Genomic DNA, 11,590 nt, shown 5'->3' with positions numbered 1-11,590 from the left:
ACACCTACTGGGGAATGTAATAAGTGCAATTTGCAGGAAACAGTTTGAACATGGATCCAGTCTGATCCATTGATTGGTGGATAGTATAGCAGCCTATAGCTCTATGGGTCGGTGAGCGTCCAGGCGCTGCAGTGGGCTGTGCTGCTGTAACGTGATGTGCTGATCTGCTCCCACTGCCTCTGTTTATGTTTGTTTTGAATAGTTAGTTAAATAGTTCACTAGTGTTCATTACAAGATGAAGGTGTTATTTACCCCTGAAAGGGGGGAAATAAGAGAAATGATTCAACACACACGGCTAAGAAGGATGGTCTCCGGCAGTCCTCCAGAGATGCTGGTGGTCGGTCTCGGCCATCTGTCCCAGGCCCAAATGGGAAAATGGGAGAGGCAGGTGGAGTCTCCCTGGGTACTGAGCACAGTCCTGGAGGGATACAAACTCCAGTTCCGATGCCGACCGTCGTCCTACAGGGGTCAGGGGTCAGGCATCGGTGTCACCTCCTTGGCAGATGGGGTGAGGAAGAAGGTGCTCCGGTTGGAGATAGGAAGATAGAGCCGCTAGAACGGTTAAGTGGGTTCCACTCCACGTATTCAACAAATGTTTAAAGGAGCTCAAGCTGAAGATGCTCTCGCCATATTTTTAAATTGAGCTTTGCATAACTATTCACCCCCCCCCCCCCCCCCCCAAAGTCAATATTTTGTAGAGCCACCTTTTGCAGCAATTACAGCCGCAAGTCTCTTGGAGTATGTGTCTATAAGCTTGGCACATCTAGCCACTGGGATCTTTGCCCATTCTTCAAGGCAAAACTGCTTCAGCTCCTTCAGGTTGGATGGGTTCTTCTGGTGTACAGCAATCTTTAAGTCATGGCTAACAGCCTGCTGCCTGGCCTGCACCCTATCTCATTGTAGAGCTATATGAGTTAGAGCCCTGTCTATGTTGGTAGATAAGATGAGAGCACCCCTCCAGCTCGGATGGAGTCCGTCTCTCCTCAGCAAGCCAGGCATGGCCCTGTTTGTGGGTGAGTCCCGGAAAGATGGCCAATTATCTACAAATTCTATCTTTTGGGAGGGGCAGAAAACAGTTTTCAACCATCAATTGAGTTGTGAGACTCTGCTGTAGAGTAAGTACGGGGTGGCAGGTAGCCTAGTGGTTAGAGCATTGGGCCAGTAGCCAAAAGTTTGTTAAATCAACTCCCCAACCTGACAAGGTATAAATCTGTCATTCTGCCCCTGAACAAGGCAATTAACCCACTGTTCCTAGGCTGTCATTGTTAATAAGAATTTGTTATTAACTGACTTGTCTAGTTAAAAAAATATATATTAAGGTCCGTCTATTTCGCCAAATATCAAGTCGGACGCCATCTATCACTAGACCAGAAATAGTCAGAAGTCTTCATTTTGTCCCTGCTTTCTCATTACTCAGACATAAGCATAGTTGACAGCATCTTTCTCATTACTCAGACATAAGCATAGTTGACAGCATCTTTCTCATTACTCAGACATAAGCATAGTTGACAGCATCTTTCTCATTATTCAGACATAAGCATAGTTGACAGCATCTTTCTCATTAATCAGGAATAAGCATAGTTGACAGCATCTTTCTCATTACTCAGACATAAGCATAGTTGACAGCATCTTTCTCATTATTCAGACATAAGCATAGTTGACAGCATCTTTCTCATTACTCAGACATAAGCATAGTTGACAGCATCTTTCTCATTACTCAGACATAAGCATAGTTGACAGCATCTTTCTCATTACTCAGACATAAGCATAGTTGACAGCATCTTTCTCATTACTCAGACATAAGCATAGTTGACAGCATCTTTCTCATTACTCAGACATAAGCATAGTTGACAGCATCTTTCTCATTACTCAGACATAAGCATAGTTGACAGCATCTTTCTCATTACTCAGACATAAGCATAGTTGACAGCATCTTTCTCATTATTCAGACATAAGCATAGTTGACAGCATCTTTCTCATTACTCAGACATAAGCATAGTTGACAGCATCTTTCTCATTACTCAGACATAAGCATAGTTGACAGCATCTTTCTCATTACTCAGACATAAGCATAGTTGACAGCATCTTTCTCATTACTCAGACATAAGCATAGTTGACAGCATCTTTCTCATTACTCAGACATAAGCATAGTTGACAGCATCTTTCTCATTATTCAGACATAAGCATAGTTGACAGCATCTTTCTCATTACTCAGACATAAGCATAGTTGACAGCATCTTTCTCATTACTCAGACATAAGCATAGTTGACAGCATCTTTCTCATTACTCAGACATAAGCATAGTTGACAGCATCTTTCTCATTACTCAGACATAAGCATAGTTGACAGCATCTTTCTCATTACTCAGACATAAGCATAGTTGACAGCATCAACGGGCTGATGTTTACTTTCTACACAAGTAGTTTTTTTCCAGTTTCGTCCGACGAACAGACTGTTACTGGTAAAATAAAAAGGATACATGTTCTTTGTGCTATTTAAGCTAAATGGAATTCTAAGCATCACTCCAGTTAAAACAGGCTCAGCCAACGTTCCATTCCATTCATTTGCTATGGGCTCGCACTAGTGTTCCAGCTCAGCCAACGTTCCATTCCATTCATTTGCTATGGGCTCGCGCTAGTGTTCCAGCTCAGCCAACGTTCCATTCCATTCATTTGCTATAGGCTCGCACTAGTGTTCCAGCTCAGCCAACGTTCCATTCCATTCATTTGCTATGGGCTCGCACTAGTGTTCCAGCTCAGCCAACGTTCCATTCCATTCATTTGCTATGGGCTCGCGCTAGTGTTCCAGCTCAGCCAACGTTCCGTTCCATTCATTTGCTATGGGCTCGCGCTAGTGTTCCAGCTCAGCCAACGTTCCATTCCATTCATTTGCTATGGGCTCGCGCTAGTGTTCCAGCTCAGCCAACGTTCCATTCCATTCATTTGCTATGGGCTCGCGCTAGTGTTCCAGCTCAGCCAACGTTCCATTCCATTCATTTGCTATGGGCTCGCGCTAGTGTTCCAGCTCAGCCAACGTTCCATTCCATTCATTTGCTATGGGCTCGCGCTAGTGTTCCAGCTCAGCCAACGTTCCATTCCATTCATTTGCTATGGGCTCGCGCTAGTGTTCCAGCTCAGACAACGTTCCATTCCATTCATTTGCTATGGGCTCGCGCTAGTGTTCCAGCTCAGCCAACGTTCCATTCCATTCATTTGCTATGGGCTCGCGCTAGTGTTCCAGCTCAGCCACCGTTCCATTCCATTCATTTGCTATGGGCTCGCGCTAGTGTTCCAGCTCAGCCAACGTTCCATTCCATTCATTTGCTATGGGCTCGCGCTAGTGTTCCAGCTCTGCCAACGTTCCATTCCATTCATTTGCTATGGGCTCGCGCTAGTGTTCCAGCTCAGCCAACGTTCCATTCCATTCATTTGCTATGGGCTCGCGCTAGTGTTCCAGCTCAGCCAACATTCCATTCCATTCATTTGCTATGGGCTCGCGCTAGTGTTCCAGCTCAGCCAACGTTCCATTCCATTCATTTGCTATGGGCTCGCGCTAGTGTTCCAGCTCAGCCAACGTTCCATTCCATTCATTTGCTATGGGCTCGCGCTAGTGTTCCAGCTCAGCCAACGTTCCATTCCATTCATTTGCTATGGGCTCGCGCTAGTGTTCCAGCTCAGCCAACGTTCCATTCCATTCATTTGCTATGGGCTCGCGCTAGTGTTCCAGCTCAGCCAACGTTCCATTCCATTCATTTGCTATGGACTCGCTAGTGTTCCAGCTCAGCCAACGTTCTTTTACTGTTTTTCAGCCTTGGGTGAGTTTTGACTCATTCTATCGTCCAGCATACTAACGATTGTGTCTGAAGCTGGGCTTGCAGCATAGCAATCCTCACCCTAAGTTATCCTGTATTTTATGAGTACAGCGACTGCAATTAGAAGGCATCATGTTAATGTTACTACCTGGTGGAGGTCCAGTAGAACCATGTCTAGATAAAGCGTCCGGGGTGAAAAAGTTGAATGAAAAAAGTCAAGGGAGGGAAAAAAATTCAAATATAAAACAGTAATTAAAAAGTAAAAACTGTGAAGTTGTCAGGTAGCAAAGTAACGTTAGCAACAAACCGCACAGCAGCAATGGCCCAATGGAGGGGGACTGGAATCTACACCCTCAGTTGGTGTTACAGCTGTGGGAAAGGTTCGGGAGAGCGCAGGTGCACCTGTTTGCATCTCAGGAGAACACTCATTGTCCCAGCTGGTTCTCGATATCGAACCCTACAGGCACTCTGGGTTTGGATGCCCTTGCTCACGATTGGTCGGCAACGACACTTTATGCATTCCCACCATTTCCGCTGATCACAACTACACTAGACAGGGTCAGTTTGAAGGGCCACTGGCAGCTCCTGATAGTCACATACTGGCCTAGACGACTATGGTCCAGCCTCCTGTTGTCCCTCCTCTGTGGGACCCAATGGCAACTGCCGCTGAGACCCGACCTGCTCTCTCAGGCTCGGGGATCCGGACCCACGCCGCCTCCAGTATTGGGCTTGGCCCCTGAGAGGCGTAAATGGGCAAGTCTAGGCATTCAGGACAATGTGGTGAGCACAGTGCAGAACACCAGAGCCTCCTCCACCAATGTGTCATATAACATGCGGTGGGGCATATTCTTTTCTTGGTGTGAGGGTCATAATGTTGCCCCCGAGTCATGTGATGTACACACGGTTTTACACTTTTTACAATCACTGCTTGATGCGGGCTAAACTGCATTTACAGTGAGGGGGGAAAGTATTTGATGCCCTACGTTTCCCCACTGACAATGCAATGATCAGTCTATAATTGTAATGGTAGGTTTATTTGAACAGTGAGAGACAGAATAACAACAAAATAATCCAGAAAAACTCATGTCAAAAACATTATAAGTTGATTTGCATTTTAATGAGAGAAATAAGTATTTGACCCCTGTGCAAAACATGACTTAGTACTTGGTGGCAAAACCCTTTTTGGCAATCACAGAGGTCAGACGTTTCTTGTAGTTGGCCACCAGGTTTGCACACATCTCAGGAGGGATTTTGTCCCACTCCTCTTTGCAGATCTTCTCCAAGTCATAAAGGTTTTGTGGCTGACTGTCACACCCTGACCATAGTTTGCTTTGTATGTTTCTATGTTTTGTTTGGTCAGGGTGTGATCTGAGTGGGCATTCTATGTTACATGTCTAGTTTGTCTATTTCTATGTTTGGCCTGATATGGTTCTCAATCAGAGGCAGGTGTTAGTCATTGTCTCTGATTGGGAACCATATTTAGGTAGCCTGTTTGGTGTTGGGTTTTGTGGGTGATTGTTCCTGTCTCTGTGTTTGCACTAGATAGGGCTGTTTTGGGTTTTCACATTTCTTGTTTTGTTAGTTTGTTCATGTGTAGAGTCTTTATTAAAGAACCATGAATAGAAACCACGCTGCATTTTGGTCCGCCTCTCCTTCAAGTCAAGAAAACCGTTACACTGACGTTTGGCAACTCGAACCTTCAGCTCCCTCCACAGATTTTCTATGGGATTAAGGTCTGGAGACCGGCGAGGCCACTCCAGGACCTTAATGTGCTTCTTCTTGAGCCACTCCTTTGTTGCTTTGGCCGTGTGTTTTGGGTCATTGTCATGCTGGAATACCCATCCACGACCCATTTTCAATGCCCTGGCTGAGGGAAGGAGGTTCTCACCCAAGATTTGACGGTACATATCGTCCCTTTGATGCTGTGAAGTTGTCCTGTCCCCTTAGCAGAAAAACACCCCCAAAGCATAATGTTTCCACCTCCATGTTTGACAGTGGGGATGGTGTTCTTGGGGTCATAGGCAGCATTCCTCCTCCTCCAAACATGGCCAGTTGAGTTGATGCCAAAGAGCTCAATTTTGGTCTCATCTGACCACAACACTTTCACCCAGTTGTCCTCTGAATCATTCAGATGTTCATTGGCAAACTTCAGACAGGCATGTACAGTGCCTTGCGAAAGTATTCGGCCCCCTTGAACTTTGTGACCTTTTGCCAAATTTCAGGCTTCAAACATAAAGATATAAAACTGTATTTTTTGGTGAAGAATCAACAACAAGTGGGACACAATCATGAAGTGGAACGAGATTTATTGGATATTTCAAACTTTTTTAACAAATCAAAAACTGAAAATTTGGGCATGCAAAATTATTCAGCCCCTTTATGTTTGAAGCCTGAAATGTGGCAAAAGGTCGCAAAGTTCAAGGGGGCCGAATACTTTCGCAAGGCACTGTATATGTGCTTTCTTGAGCAGGTGGACCTTGCGGGCGCTGCAGGACATCAGTCCTTCACGGTGTAGTGTGTTACCAATTGTTTTCTTGGTGACTATGGTCCCAGCTGCCTTGAGATCATTAACAACATCCTCCTGTGTAGTTCTGGGCTGATTTCTCACTGTTCTCATGATCATTGCAACTCCACGAGGTGAGATCTTGCATGGAGCCCCAGGCCGAGGGAGATTGACAGTTGTTTTGTGTTTCTTCCATTTGCGAATAATCGCACTGTTGTCACCTTCTCACCAAGCTGCTTGGCGATGGTTTTGTAGCCCATTCCAGCCTTGTGTAGGTCTACAATTGTGTCCCTGACATCCTTGGAGAGCTCTTTGGTCTTGGCCATGTTGGAGAGTTTGGAATCTGATTGATTACTTCTGTGGACAGGTGTCTTTTATACAGGCAACAACTGTACCTCTCTGAGGTCATTAACTTCTTTGATATAGGGGGCACTCTTTTAATTTATGGATAAAAAACGTTCCCGTTTTAAACAAGATATTTTGTCACGAAAAGATGCTCGACTATGCATATAATTGACCGCTTTGGAAAGAAAACACTCTGACGTTTCCAAAACTGCAAAGATATTGTCTGTGAGTGCCACAGAACTAATGCTACAGGCGAAACCAAGATGAAATTTCATACAGGAAGTGCCCCAGATTTTGAATGTGCTGTGTTCCAATGTCTCCTTATATGGCTGTGTATGGGTCACGAATGAGCTTAGACTTTCTGTCGTTTCCCCAAGGTGTCGACAGCATTATGACGTATTTGTAGGCAAATCATTGGAAGATTGACCTTAAGAGACTACATCTACCAGGTGGCCGCTTGGTGTCCTCCGTTGCAATTATTGCGTTATCTCCAGCTGCGTGTATTTTTCGTTTGCTTCGAGGAGAAACACAGCTGCCAAGAAATGATTTATCATCGAATAGATATGTGAAAAACACCTTGAGGATTGATTCTAAACAACATTTGCCATGTTTCTGTCGATATTATGTAGTTAATTTGGTAAAAAGTTCGGCATTGTAGAGCCTGCATTTTCGGATTTGTTTCTTAGCCAAACGTGATGAATAAAACGGAGCGTTTTCTCCTACACAAATAATATTTTGGGAAAAAATGAACATTTGCTATCTAACTGAGAGTCTCCTCATTGAAAACATCCGAAGTTCTTCAAAGGTAAATCATTTTATTTGAATGCTTTTCTAGTTTTTGTGAAAATGTTGCCTGCTGAATGCTAGGCTTAATGCTATGCTAGCTATCAATACTCTTACACAAATGCTTGTGTAGCTATGGTTGAAAAGCATATTTTGAAAATCTGAGATGACAGTGTTGTTAACAAAAGGCTAAGCTTGTGAGTGAATATATTTATTTCATTTCATTTGCGATTTTCATGAATAGTTCATGTTGCGTTATGGTAATGAGCTTGAGGCTATAATTACGCTCCCGTATACGGGATTGCGCGACGCTAAAGGTTAAAGATCCCATGGCACTTATCGTAAGAGTAGGGGTGTTAACCCCGGTGTCCTGGCTAAATTCCCAATCCGGCCCTCAAACCATCACGGTCACCTAATAATCTCCAGTTTACAATTGTCTCATTAATCTCCCTCCTCTCCCCTGTAACTATTCCCCAGGTCATTGCTGCAAATGAGAATGTGTTCTCAGTCAACTTACCTGGTAAAATAACGGATAAATAAATAAAAACAAGCTGAGATTAGGAGCACTCCCTTTAAGAGTGTGCTCCTAATCTAAGCTCGTTACCTGTATAAAAGACACATGGGAGACAGAAATCTTTCTGATTGAGGGGGTCAAATACTTATTTCCCTCATTAAAATGCAAATCAATTTATAACATTTGACATGTGTTTTTCTGGATTTTGTTGTTGTTATTCTGTCTCTCACTGTTCAAATAAACCTACCATTACAATTATAGACTGATAATTTCTTTGTCAGTGGGCAAACTTCCAAAATCGGCAGGGGATCAAATACTTTTTCCCTCACTGTACTTTGGCCACAATGTATTTGGCCACAATACACAATAAGGTCCTGTCTTCTAGCCGAAGGTCCTGTCTGTGGAGCGGCCCTTACATTTGTCTGCATACGCACCTCCCATGGGCTGGGATTTTCCCCAAGTGTGCTGTGCCCGGTGAGGGCACTAGACACTTACGTTACACTGACTAAGACAATACGACAGTTGGATCAGCTGTTTGTGTGTTGTGGTCAGAGAGTTCTGGAGAAGAGCCTATCGAAACACTCTCACATTGGATTGTAGACACTATTACTACAGCATACCAGTTGGCCGGCCGGCCTTTTCCGTCCGCTGTGGTGAAGCATTCTACTAGAGGTGTCGTGGCTTCCTTTCCTCTTTACCATAGCCATTGCCCTAGCCTGAAGCCGGGTTGTTTCGTACGCATAGAGTCCACACTCAAGGTTTCCAAACGGCCAAAACGTTCAATGAGATCCAGGGATATGGTGCAACAAAAAGGTTTATTCTTCTTATATCTAACAAAAAAATGGGCAAAAACGAAGTTACACTAACAACAAATGAATACATCTCAATCAGGTAAATATTGACCTAATATTTCATCATATACATTCATATTTAATATATTACACAAATGTACATGGAGCTCTGTATGTTCTGTCTTTTACACAAATATGTCCAAATCGGCTCTAACAAGAGGGGTCGCTACATCGTGGGCCCTGCTCCGAGGAGTTCCCCTTGATGAAATTTGCGCCTCGGCCAGTTGGGCGTGTGGAGGAAATGAATATTCATTACATACTATATTGTTTAATTAGATATGCTTTGCTGTTTTTTTTATTAAAGATTGTCCATTGTCATATGCTAGTGTTTTTTACTGATACAAACTTGTCGTGTGACTGAGCGTACAGATTTGTGAGCCGTTTGGGTGTGACCGCAATGTGTGACCTCCTGTGTTTATTACCAGCAGGAATGTAGCTAAGTGGGAATTGCAGGGAGGAACAAAGAATGGTAAACTCTGTTCCTAGGCCCTGTTTATGCAATCTGCCACATAGATAAGAGGATATACTTTCTGTAAAAGGAGAACGCCAACTCTGTTCGTTGGGCTTTTTAACTGTGCACTGTGAGTGGATTGTTGAACTGTTCAATTTTTGCAAATCTTATAAAGTTGTTGTTTGGAAGTATCTGCAGTCTCTCTTCCTATATAATTTCTACCACAGGGTGTCAGGTGGAGCAGCACAGGGGAACCCAAGAGCAGACTCAGACCAGGAAACAGGGATGAATGAACCAAGATATTTATTGTACACAGGGAGAAATGAAGTGCAGATCCAGGGAAGCTCGGATGAGTTGTAGGAAACCAGAAGTGGAGGCTGAGGTTGGAGTGAGCTGGGTTGTGACAGAGGAAACAGGTCTGGATGGGAATCCAGGGGAGAGGTGGTGTGGTGAGTCCAGAACAAGGTAGCAGTGTGGTGAAATGTGGAACAGGAGACAGAGTCAGAGTGGCAAAACTGCAGTGAGAGGATAAACAGCGTCAGGCAGAGTAACAGGAGCTTGAATAATAATGATGGCTAGAATCCTGAACTGACTGAGCAGAGATTACAATCTGGCAGAGTGGAAGTGGCAGGACTGAGTATTTGTAGAGGTCTTGATAATGGAACGAGTTGCAGCTGGTAGGGATCTGCTCTGAATCCAGCACACCTGTCTCCAACCACACAATCACACAAACAGAAAGGGAGGGGGAAAGAGAGAGAAAGGGTGTTCTGGGGAATGGCTGCAGGTCAAGCAGACACCGGATGACCACTAGGGGGTGTGGCAGGAGCAGATGTGACACAGGCGTCGTCTAGCACTTTTCCTAGGTACTATCGAGTCAATGTTGCTGCCGCCAACCAGGTCGGGACGGCCTTGTTGGGTGTTGACCACACTTCCCTGGAAGGGGATGAAGGGACACAGCAACAATGACTGCCCTGAGCTCAGTCCTACGGGATTTTGCTCTTGTCTGGCCTGGCCTAGTTCACCGATTTATCTGGTATTGTGATACCATATTGGAGTGATCAATATATTGCTACATAATGATGGTTACATATGTAACCACGGTTATGTGAGCTATTGGATCACTCCAATTCTCTTGTCGGTGATCTACGGCAGCCCGAAAAGGACACAAGGTGGGAGTAGTGCGTGGAAGCTATTTAAGGGGGTCAGCCGCAGCATTACCTGGTACACGGGACTAATCCGGAATTCTTACTCAGAATGTATCCTGCTGAGCAGAAGGACACCATATTGGAGGGATCGGATCACTCACGTAACCCGTGGTTACATACGTAACCTTAGTTATTTTCAATGATTTTGATTTGATCACAGCCTGAATGATGTAGAATGCACAGTTTAAAAACACAAGATACTACATTCAATTAAAAAGGTACTAGCTAACAAGGAATTACAGTTTAAAAGTCACATTTGGTTATGAAAAAGACTGACAGCGGTAGTTATGGTCAAATTTTTCAGTTCATTTGTCCTTGCATTGATGCTGCACAGTTCATTCTGCTCACGGAGGACTCTGCCAGGGCTCTCTCTCCCTGTAGGACATCCTACAGTAGAGGGTGGTCAGTTCATTCTGCTCACGGAGGACTCTGCCAGGGCTGTCTCTCCCTGTAGGACATCCTACAGTAGAGGGTGGTCAGTTCATTCTGCTCACGGAGGACTCTGCCAGGGCTGTCTCTCCCTGTAGGACATCCTACAGTAGAGGGTGGTCAGTTCATTCTGCTCACGGAGGACTCTGCCAGGGCTGTCTCTCCCTGTAGGACATCCTACAGTAGAGGGTGGTCAGTTCATTCTGCTCACGGAGGACTCTGCCAGGGCTCTCTCTCCCTGTAGGACATCCTACAGTAGAGGGTGGTCAGTTCATTCTGCTCACGGAGGACTCTGCCAGGGCTGTCTCTCCCTGTAGGACATCTTACAGTAGAGGGTGGTCAGTTCATTCTGCTCACGGAGGACTCTGCCAGGGCTGTCTCTCCCTGTAGGACATCCTACAGTAGAGGGTGGACAGTTCATTCTGCTCACGGAGGACTCTGCCAGGGCTGTCTCTCCCTGTAGGACATCCTACAGTAGAGGGTGGTCAGTTCATTCTGCTCACGGAGGACTCTGCCAGGGCTGTCTCTCCCTGTAGGACATCCTACAGTAGAGGGTGGTCAGTTCATTCTGCTCACGGAAGACTCTGCCAGGGCTGTCTCTCCCTGTAGGACATCCTACAGTAGAGGGTGGTCAGTTCATTCTGCTCACGGAAGACTCTGCCAGGGCTGTCTCTCCCTGTAGGACATCCTACAGTAGAG

Source organism: Oncorhynchus gorbuscha, linkage group LG15 (genome assembly GCF_021184085.1).
Source record: "Oncorhynchus gorbuscha isolate QuinsamMale2020 ecotype Even-year linkage group LG15, OgorEven_v1.0, whole genome shotgun sequence".
NCBI lineage: Eukaryota > Metazoa > Chordata > Actinopteri > Salmoniformes > Salmonidae > Oncorhynchus > Oncorhynchus gorbuscha.
The sequence above is the reverse complement of the archived record's forward strand: the minus strand, read 5'-3'. Positions refer to the sequence as shown.